A 12,048-nucleotide genomic window follows, 5' to 3' on the forward strand; every position below is an offset into this window, starting at 1 on the left:
TCCATTTAAAAAGAGAATTAAATTTTTTTACTTGCCAATACTGGAGCTTGAAACCACAACCTTGTGGGGACCTGATAGTCAGTTAACCACCAGCTTAACCTACTGAGCTACCATTTCTGACTTCTTCAAGCAGTCAATAAGCCTAATAAACCAACATGGCTTTTTTCTATACTTTAACACCATGTAACTCATATTAAAATTAGGCCAAACAAGTTTGTCACAAAAGACAAATAAATAAAGCAATCTATTGAACAGGTCTCTTTAATTAACAAATAGATTTACAGTTTAATGTCACAAAAGCAAACAAACTATTACATTTAAAAAGAGAATTAAAATTTTTTACTTGCCAATACTGGGGCTTGAACCCACAACCTTGTGGGGACCTGTTAGTCAGTTAACCACCAGCTTAACCTACTGCGCTACCATTTCTGACTTGTTCAAGCAGTCAATAAGCCTAATAAACCAACATAGCTTCTTTTCCATACTTCAACACCATCAAACTCATTAAAAGTAGGCCAAACAAGTCTTTCAACAAAGACAAATAAATAAAGCAATCTTTTGAACAGGTCTCTTTAATTAACAAATAGATTTACAGTTTAATGTCACAAAAGCAAACAAACTATTACATTTAAAAAAATAATTAACATTTTTTACTTGCCAATACTGGGGCTTGAACCCACAACCTTGTGGGGACCTGTTAGTCAGTTAACCACCAGCTTAACCTACTGAGCTACCACTTCTGACTTTTGCAAACAGTCCATAAGCCTAATGAACCAACATAGCTTCTTTTCCATACTTCAACACCATGAAACTCATTAAAAGTAGGCCAATCAAGTCTTTCAACAAAGACAAAGAAAAAAAGCAATCTTTTGAACAGGCCTCTTTAATAAACAAATTGATTTACAGTTTAATGTCACAAAAGCAAACAAACTATTACATTTCAAAAGAGAAATAAAATGTTTAATTGCCAATACTTGAACTTAAACCCACAACCTTGTGCAGACCTGTTAGTCAGTTAACCACCAGCTTAACCCACTGAGCTACCATTTCTGTCTTGCTCAAGCAGTCAATAAGCCTAATAAACCAACAAGGGTTTTTTTTTTTTTTTACTTTAACACCATGTAACTCATATTAAAAGTAGGCCAAACAAGTTTTTCACAAAAGACAAATAAATAAAGCAATCTTTTGAACAGGTCTCTTTAATTAACAAATAGATTTACAGTTTAATGTAACAAAAGCAAACAATCTATTACATTTAAAAGAGAATTAAAATTTTTTACTTGCCAATACTGGGGCTTGAAACCACAACCTTGTGGGGACCTGTTAGTCAGTTAACCACCAGCTTAACCTACTGACCTACCATTTCTGACTTGTTCAAGCAGTCAATAAGCCTGATAAACCAACATAGCTTCTTTTCCATACTTCAACACCATGAAACTCATTAAAAGTAGGCCAAACAAGTCTTTCAACAAAGACAAATAAATAAAGCAATCTTTTGAACAGGTCTCTTTAATTAACAAATAGATTTACAGTTTAATGTCACAAAAGCAAACAAACAATTACATTTAAAAGAGAATTAAAATTTTTTACTTGCCAATACTGGGGCTTGAACCCACAACCTTGTGGGGACCTGTTAGTCAGTTAACCACCAGCTTAACCTACTGAGCTACTATTTCTGACTTGTTCAAGCAGTCAATAAGCCTAATAAACCAACATGGCTTTTTTTCTATACTTTAACACCATGTAACTCATATTAAAAGTAGGCCAAACAAGTTTTTCACAAAAGACAAATAAATAAAGCAATCTTTTGAACAGGTCTCTTTAATTAACAAATAGATTTACAGTTTAATTTCACAAAAGCAAACAAACTAATACATTTTAAAAGAGAATTGAAATTTTTTACTTGCCAATACTGGGGTTTGACCCCACAACCTTGTGGGGACCTGTTAGTCAGTTAACCACCAGCTTAACCCACTGAGCTACCACTTCTGACTTCTTCAAGCAGTCAATAAGCCTAATAAACCAACAAGGTTTTTTTTTTTTTTTTACTTCAACACCATGTAACTCATATTAAAAGTAGGCCAAACAAGTTTTTCACAAAAGACAAATAAATAAAGCACTCTTTTGAACAGGTCTCTTTAATTAACAAATAGATTTACAGTTTAATGTCACAAAAGCAAACAAACTATTACATTTAAAAAGAGAATTAAATTTTTTTACTTGCCAATACTGGGGCTTGAACCCACAACCTTGTGGGGACCTGTTAGTCAGTTAACCACCAGCCTAACCCACTGAGCTACCACTTCTGACTTCTTCAAGCAGTAAATAAGCCTAATAAACCAACATGGCTTTTTTCTATACTTTAACACCATGTAACTCATATTAAAAGTAGGCCAAACAAGTTTTTCACAAAAGACAAATAAATAAAGCAATCTTTTGAACAGGTCTCTTTAATTAACAAATAGATTTACAGTTTAATGTCACAAAAGCAAACAAACTTATACATTTAAAAAAATAATTAACATTTTTTACTTGCCAATACTAGGGCTTGAACCCACAACCTTTTGGGGACCTGTTAGTCAGTTAACCACCAGCTTAACCCACTGAGCAAACACTTCTGACTTTTGCAAGCAGTCCATAAGCCTAATGAACCAATATAGCTTCTTTTCCATACTTCAACACCATGAAACTCATTAAAAGTAGGCCAATCAAGTCTTTCAACAAAGACAAAGAAAAAAAGCAATCTTTTGAACAGGTCTCTTTAATAAACAAATTGATTTACAGTTTAATGTCACAAAAGCAAACAAACTATTACATTTCAAAAGAGAAATAAAATGTTTAATTGCCAATACTTGGGCTTAAACCCACAACCTTGTGCGGACCTGTTAGTCAGTTAACCACCAGCTTAACCCACTGAGCTACCATTTCTGATGTATTCAAGCAGTCAATAAGCCTAATAAACCAACATGGCTTTTTTCTTTACTTCAACACCATGTAACTCATATTAAAAGTAGGCCAAACAAGTTTTTCACAAAAGACAAATAAATAAAGCAATCTTTTGAACAGGTCTCTTTAATAAACAAATTGATTTAAAGTTTAATGTCAAAAAAGCAAACAAACTATTACATTTAAAAAATTAATTAACATTTTTTACTTGCCAATACAGGGGCTTGAACCCACAACCTTGTGGGGACCTGATAGTCAGTTAACCACCAGCTTAACCGACTGAGCTACCATTTCTGACTTCTTCAAGCAGTCAATAAGCCTAATAAACCAACATGGCTTTTTTCTATACTTTAACACCATGTAACTCATATTAAAAGTAGGCCAAACAAGTTTTTCACAAAAGACAAATAAATAAAGCAATCTTTTGAACAGGTCTCTTTAATAAACAAATTGATTTACAGTTTAATGTCACAAAAGCAAACAAACTATTAGATTTCAAAAGAGAAATAAAATGTTTAATGGCCAATACTGGGCTTGAACCCACAACCTTGTGCGGACCTGTTAGTCAGTTAACCACCAGCTTAACCCACTGAGCTACCATTTCTGACTTGCTCAAGCAGTCAAAAAGCCTAATAAACCAACAAGGTTTTTTTTTTTTTTTTTTACTTCAACACCATGTAACTCATATTAAAAGTAGGCCAAACAAGTTTTTCACAAAAGACAAATAAATAAAGCAATCTTTTGAACAGGTCTCTTTAATTAACAAATAGATTTACAGTTTAATGTAACAAAAGCAAACAAACTATTACATTTAAAAGAGAATTAAAAAATTTTACTTGCCAATACTGGGGCTTGAACCCACAACCTTGTGCGGACCTGTTAGTCAGTTAACCACCAGCTTAACCCACTGAGCTACCATTTCTGACTTGTTCAAGCAGTCAATAAGCCTAATAAACCAACATGGCTTTGTTTCTTTACTTCAACACCATGTAACTCATATTAAAAGTAGGCCAAACAAGTTTTTCACAAAGACAAATAAATAAAGCAATCTTTTGAACAGGTCTCTTTAATTAACAAATAGATTTACAGTTTAATGTCACAAAAGCAAACAAACTATTCCATTTAAAAAGAGAATTAAATTTTTTTACTTGCCAATACTGGAGCTTGAAACCACAACCTTGTGGGGACCTGATAGTCAGTTAACCACCAGCTTAACCTACTGAGCTACCATTTCTGACTTCTTCAAGCAGTCAATAAGCCTAATAAACCAACATGGCTTTTTTCTATACTTTAACACCATGTAACTCATATTAAAATTAGGCCAAACAAGTTTGTCACAAAAGACAAATAAATAAAGCAATCTATTGAACAGGTCTCTTTAATTAACAAATAGATTTACAGTTTAATGTCACAAAAGCAAACAAACTATTACATTTAAAAAGAGAATTAAAATTTTTTACTTGCCAATACTGGGGCTTGAACCCACAACCTTGTGGGGACCTGTTAGTCAGTTAACCACCAGCTTAACCTACTGCGCTACCATTTCTGACTTGTTCAAGCAGTCAATAAGCCTAATAAACCAACATAGCTTCTTTTCCATACTTCAACACCATCAAACTCATTAAAAGTAGGCCAAACAAGTCTTTCAACAAAGACAAATAAATAAAGCAATCTTTTGAACAGGTCTCTTTAATTAACAAATAGATTTACAGTTTAATGTCACAAAAGCAAACAAACTATTACATTTAAAAAAATAATTAACATTTTTTACTTGCCAATACTGGGGCTTGAACCCACAACCTTGTGGGGACCTGTTAGTCAGTTAACCACCAGCTTAACCTACTGAGCTACCACTTCTGACTTTTGCAAACAGTCCATAAGCCTAATGAACCAACATAGCTTCTTTTCCATACTTCAACACCATGAAACTCATTAAAAGTAGGCCAATCAAGTCTTTCAACAAAGACAAAGAAAAAAAGCAATCTTTTGAACAGGCCTCTTTAATAAACAAATTGATTTACAGTTTAATGTCACAAAAGCAAACAAACTATTACATTTCAAAAGAGAAATAAAATGTTTAATTGCCAATACTTGAACTTAAACCCACAACCTTGTGCAGACCTGTTAGTCAGTTAACCACCAGCTTAACCCACTGAGCTACCATTTCTGTCTTGCTCAAGCAGTCAATAAGCCTAATAAACCAACAAGGGTTTTTTTTTTTTTTTACTTTAACACCATGTAACTCATATTAAAAGTAGGCCAAACAAGTTTTTCACAAAAGACAAATAAATAAAGCAATCTTTTGAACAGGTCTCTTTAATTAACAAATAGATTTACAGTTTAATGTAACAAAAGCAAACAATCTATTACATTTAAAAGAGAATTAAAATTTTTTACTTGCCAATACTGGGGCTTGAAACCACAACCTTGTGGGGACCTGTTAGTCAGTTAACCACCAGCTTAACCTACTGACCTACCATTTCTGACTTGTTCAAGCAGTCAATAAGCCTGATAAACCAACATAGCTTCTTTTCCATACTTCAACACCATGAAACTCATTAAAAGTAGGCCAAACAAGTCTTTCAACAAAGACAAATAAATAAAGCAATCTTTTGAACAGGTCTCTTTAATTAACAAATAGATTTACAGTTTAATGTCACAAAAGCAAACAAACAATTACATTTAAAAGAGAATTAAAATTCTTTACTTGCCAATACTGGGGCTTGAACCCACAACCTTGTGGGGACCTGTTAGTCAGTTAACCACCAGCTTAACCTACTGAGCTACTATTTCTGACTTGTTCAAGCAGTCAATAAGCCTAATAAACCAACATGGCTTTTTTTCTATACTTTAACACCATGTAACTCATATTAAAAGTAGGCCAAACAAGTTTTTCACAAAAGACAAATAAATAAAGCAATCTTTTGAACAGGTCTCTTTAATTAACAAATAGATTTACAGTTTAATTTCACAAAAGCAAACAAACTAATACATTTTAAAAGAGAATTGAAATTTTTTACTTGCCAATACTGGGGTTTGACCCCACAACCTTGTGGGGACCTGTTAGTCAGTTAACCACCAGCTTAACCCACTGAGCTACCACTTCTGACTTCTTCAAGCAGTCAATAAGCATAATAAACCAACATGGCTTTTTTCTGTACTTTAACACCATGTAACTCATATTAAAAGTAGGCCAAACAAGTTTTTCACAAAAGACAAATAAATAAAGCAATCTTTTGAACAGGTCTCTTTAATTAACAAATAGATTTACAGTTTAATGTCACAAAAGCAAACAAACTATTACATTTAAAAAGAGAATTAAAATGTTTTACTTGCCAATACTGGGGCTTGAACCCACAACCTTGTGGGGACCTGTTAGTCAGTTAACCACCAGCTTAACCTACTGCGCTACCATTTCTCACTTGTTCAAGCAGTCAATAAGCCTAATAAACCAACATAGCTTCTTTTCCATACTTCAACACCATGAAACTCATTAAAAGTAGGCCAAACAAGTCTTTCAACAAAGACAAATAAATAAAGCAATCTTTTGAACAGGTCTCTTTAATTAACAAATAGATTTACAGTTTAATGTCACAAAAGCAAACAAACTTATACATTTAAAAAAATAATTAACATTTTTTACTTGCCAATACTAGGGCTTGAACCCACAACCTTGTGGGGACCTGTTAGTCAGTTAACCACCAGCTTAACCCACTGAGCTACCATTTCTGACTTGCTCAAACAGTCAATAAGCCTAATAAACAAACATGGCTTTTTTTCTTTACTTCAACACCATGTAACTCATATTAAAAGTAGGCCAAACAAGTTTTTCACAAAAGACAAAGAAAAAAAGCAATATTTTGAACAGGTCTCTTTAATTAACAAATAGATTTACAGTTTAATGTCACAAAAGCAAACAAACTATTACATTTAAAAAGAGAATTACATTTTTTTACTTGCCAATACTGGGGCTTGAACCCACAACCTTGTGGGGACCTGATAGTCAGTTAACCACCAGCTTAACCTACTGAGCTAACATTTCTGACTTCTTCAAGCAGTCAATAAGCCTAATAAACCAACATGGCTTTTTTCTATACTTTAACACCATGTAACTCATATTAAAAGTAGGCCAAACAAGTTTTTCACAAAAGACAAATAAATAAAGCAATCTTTTGAACAGGTCTCTTTAATAAACAAATTGATTTACAGTTTAATGTCACAAAAGAAAACAAACTATTAGATTTCAAAAGAGAAATAAAATGTTTAATGGCCAATACTGGGGCTTGAACCCACAACCTTGTGCGGACCTGTTAGTCAGTTAACCACCAGCTTAACCCACTGAGCTACCATTTCTGACTTCTTCAAGCAGTCAATAAGCCTAATAAACCAACATGGCTTTTTTCTATACTTTAACACCATGTAACTCATATTAAAAGTAGGCCAAACAAGTTTTTCACAAAAGACAAATAAATAAAGCAATCTTTTGAACAGGTCTCTTTAATAAACAAATTGATTTACAGTTTAATGTCACAAAAGCAAACAAACTATTAGATTTCAAAAGAGAAATAAAATGTTTAATGGCCAATACTGGGCTTGAACCCACAACCTTGTGCGGACCTGTTAGTCAGTTAACCACCAGCTTAACCCACTGAGCTACCATTTCTGACTTGCTCAAGCAGTCAAAAAGCCTAATAAACCAACAAGGTTTTTTTTTTTTTTTTTTACTTCAACACCATGTAACTCATATTAAAAGTAGGCCAAACAAGTTTTTCACAAAAGACAAATAAATAAAGCAATCTTTTGAACAGGTCTCTTTAATTAACAAATAGATTTACAGTTTAATGTAACAAAAGCAAACAAACTATTACATTTAAAAGAGAATTAAAAAATTTTACTTGCCAATACTGGGGCTTGAACCCACAACCTTGTGCGGACCTGTTAGTCAGTTAACCACCAGCTTAACCCACTGAGCTACCATTTCTGACTTGTTCAAGCAGTCAATAAGCCTAATAAACCAACATGGCTTTGTTTCTTTACTTCAACACCATGTAACTCATATTAAAAGTAGGCCAAACAAGTTTTTCACAAAGACAAATAAATAAAGCAATCTTTTGAACAGGTCTCTTTAATTAACAAATAGATTTACAGTTTAATGTCACAAAAGCAAACAAACTATTCCATTTAAAAAGAGAATTAAATTTTTTTACTTGCCAATACTGGAGCTTGAAACCACAACCTTGTGGGGACCTGATAGTCAGTTAACCACCAGCTTAACCTACTGAGCTACCATTTCTGACTTCTTCAAGCAGTCAATAAGCCTAATAAACCAACATGGCTTTTTTCTATACTTTAACACCATGTAACTCATATTAAAATTAGGCCAAACAAGTTTGTCACAAAAGACAAATAAATAAAGCAATCTATTGAACAGGTCTCTTTAATTAACAAATAGATTTACAGTTTAATGTCACAAAAGCAAACAAACTATTACATTTAAAAAGAGAATTAAAATTTTTTACTTGCCAATACTGGGGCTTGAACCCACAACCTTGTGGGGACCTGTTAGTCAGTTAACCACCAGCTTAACCTACTGCGCTACCATTTCTGACTTGTTCAAGCAGTCAATAAGCCTAATAAACCAACATAGCTTCTTTTCCATACTTCAACACCATCAAACTCATTAAAAGTAGGCCAAACAAGTCTTTCAACAAAGACAAATAAATAAAGCAATCTTTTGAACAGGTCTCTTTAATTAACAAATAGATTTACAGTTTAATGTCACAAAAGCAAACAAACTATTACATTTAAAAAAATAATTAACATTTTTTACTTGCCAATACTGGGGCTTGAACCCACAACCTTGTGGGGACCTGTTAGTCAGTTAACCACCAGCTTAACCTACTGAGCTACCACTTCTGACTTTTGCAAACAGTCCATAAGCCTAATGAACCAACATAGCTTCTTTTCCATACTTCAACACCATGAAACTCATTAAAAGTAGGCCAATCAAGTCTTTCAACAAAGACAAAGAAAAAAAGCAATCTTTTGAACAGGTCTCTTTAATAAACAAATTGATTTACAGTTTAATGTCACAAAAGCAAACAAACTATTACATTTCAAAAGAGAAATAAAATGTTTAATTGCCAATACTTGAACTTAAACCCACAACCTTGTGCAGACCTGTTAGTCAGTTAACCACCAGCTTAACCCACTGAGCTACCATTTCTGTCTTGCTCAAGCAGTCAATAAGCCTAATAAACCAACAAGGGTTTTTTTTTTTTTTTACTTTAACACCATGTAACTCATATTAAAAGTAGGCCAAACAAGTTTTTCACAAAAGACAAATAAATAAAGCAATCTTTTGAACAGGTCTCTTTAATTAACAAATAGATTTACAGTTTAATGTAACAAAAGCAAACAATCTATTACATTTAAAAGAGAATTAAAATTTTTTACTTGCCAATACTGGGGCTTGAAACCACAACCTTGTGGGGACCTGTTAGTCAGTTAACCACCAGCTTAACCTACTGACCTACCATTTCTGACTTGTTCAAGCAGTCAATAAGCCTGATAAACCAACATAGCTTCTTTTCCATACTTCAACACCATGAAACTCATTAAAAGTAGGCCAAACAAGTCTTTCAACAAAGACAAATAAATAAAGCAATCTTTTGAACAGGTCTCTTTAATTAACAAATAGATTTACAGTTTAATGTCACAAAAGCAAACAAACAATTACATTTAAAAGAGAATTAAAAATTTTTACTTGCCAATACTGGGGCTTGAACCCACAACCTTGTGGGGACCTGTTAGTCAGTTAACCACCAGCTTAACCTACTGAGCTACTATTTCTGACTTGTTCAAGCAGTCAATAAGCCTAATAAACCAACATGGCTTTTTTTCTATACTTTAACACCATGTAACTCATATTAAAAGTAGGCCAAACAAGTTTTTCACAAAAGACAAATAAATAAAGCAATCTTTTGAACAGGTCTCTTTAATTAACAAATAGATTTACAGTTTAATTTCACAAAAGCAAACAAACTAATACATTTTAAAAGAGAATTGAAATTTTTTACTTGCCAATACTGGGGTTTGACCCCACAACCTTGTGGGGACCTGTTAGTCAGTTAACCACCAGCTTAACCCACTGAGCTACCACTTCTGACTTCTTCAAGCAGTCAATAAGCATAATAAACCAACATGGCTTTTTTCTATACTTTAACACCATGTAACTCATATTAAAAGTAGGCCAAACAAGTTTTTCACAAAAGACAAATAAATAAAGCAATCTTTTGAACAGGTCTTTTTAATTAACAAATAGATTTACAGTTTAATGTCACAAAAGCAAACAAACTATTACATTTAAAAAGAGAATTAAAATGTTTTACTTGCCAATACTGGGGCTTGAACCCACAACCTTGTGGGGACCTGTTAGTCAGTTAACCACCAGCTTAACCTACTGCGCTACCATTTCTGACTTGTTCAAGCAGTCAATAAGCCTAATAAACCAACATAGCTTCTTTTCCATACTTCAACACCATGAAACTCATTAAAAGTAGGCCAAACAAGTCTTTCAACAAAGACAAATAAATAAAGCAATCTTTTGAACAGGTCTCTTTAATTAACAAATAGATTTACAGTTTAATGTCACAAAAGCAAACAAACTTATACATTTAAAAAAATAATTAACATTTTTTACTTGCCAATACTAGGGCTTGAACCCACAACCTTGTGGGGACCTGTTAGTCAGTTAACCACCAGCTTAACCCACTGAGCTACCATTTCTGACTTGCTCAAACAGTCAATAAGCCTAATAAACAAACATGGCTTTTTTTCTTTACTTCAACACCATGTAACTCATATTAAAAGTAGGCCAAACAAGTTTTTCACAAAAGACAAAGAAAAAAAGCAATATTTTGAACAGGTCTCTTTAATTAACAAATAGATTTACAGTTTAATGTCACAAAAGCAAACAAACTATTACATTTAAAAAGAGAATTACATTTTTTTACTTGCCAATACTGGGGCTTGAACCCACAACCTTGTGGGGACCTGATAGTCAGTTAACCACCAGCTTAACCTACTGAGCTAACATTTCTGACTTCTTCAAGCAGTCAATAAGCCTAATAAACCAACATGGCTTTTTTCTATACTTTAACACCATGTAACTCATATTAAAAGTAGGCCAAACAAGTTTTTCACAAAAGACAAATAAATAAAGCAATCTTTTGAACAGGTCTCTTTAATAAACAAATTGATTTACAGTTTAATGTCACAAAAGAAAACAAACTATTAGATTTCAAAAGAGAAATAAAATGTTTAATGGCCAATACTGGGGCTTGAACCCACAACCTTGTGCGGACCTGTTAGTCAGTTAACCACCAGCTTAACCCACTGAGCTACCATTTCTGACTTCTTCAAGCAGTCAATAAGCCTAATAAACCAACATGGCTTTTTTCTATACTTTAACACCATGTAACTCATATTAAAAGTAGGCCAAACAAGTTTTTCACAAAAGACAAATAAATAAAGCAATCTTTTGAACAGGTCTCTTTAATAAACAAATTGATTTACAGTTTAATGTCACAAAAGCAAACAAACTATTAGATTTCAAAAGAGAAATAAAATGTTTAATGGCCAATACTGGGCTTGAACCCACAACCTTGTGCGGACCTGTTAGTCAGTTAACCACCAGCTTAACCCACTGAGCTACCATTTCTGAATTGCTCAAGCAGTCAAAAAGCCTAATAAACCAACAAGGTTTTTTTTTTTTTTTTTTACTTCAACACCATGTAACTCATATTAAAAGTAGGCCAAACAAGTTTTTCACAAAAGACAAATAAATAAAGCAATCTTTTGAACAGGTCTCTTTAATTAACAAATAGATTTACAGTTTAATGTAACAAAAGCAAACAAACTATTACATTTAAAAGAGAATTAAAATTTTTTACTTGCCAATACTGGGGCTTGAAACCACAACCTTGTGGGGACCTGTTAGTCAGTTAACCACCAGCTTAACCTACTGACCTACCATTTCTGACTTGTTCAAGCAGTCAATAAGCCTGATAAACCAACATAGCTTCTTTTCCATACTTCAAC

The sequence above is a fragment of the Silurus aristotelis genome (genome assembly GCF_946808225.1).
Source record: "Silurus aristotelis genome assembly, chromosome: 1".
Classification (NCBI taxonomy): Eukaryota; Metazoa; Chordata; class Actinopteri; order Siluriformes; family Siluridae; genus Silurus; species Silurus aristotelis.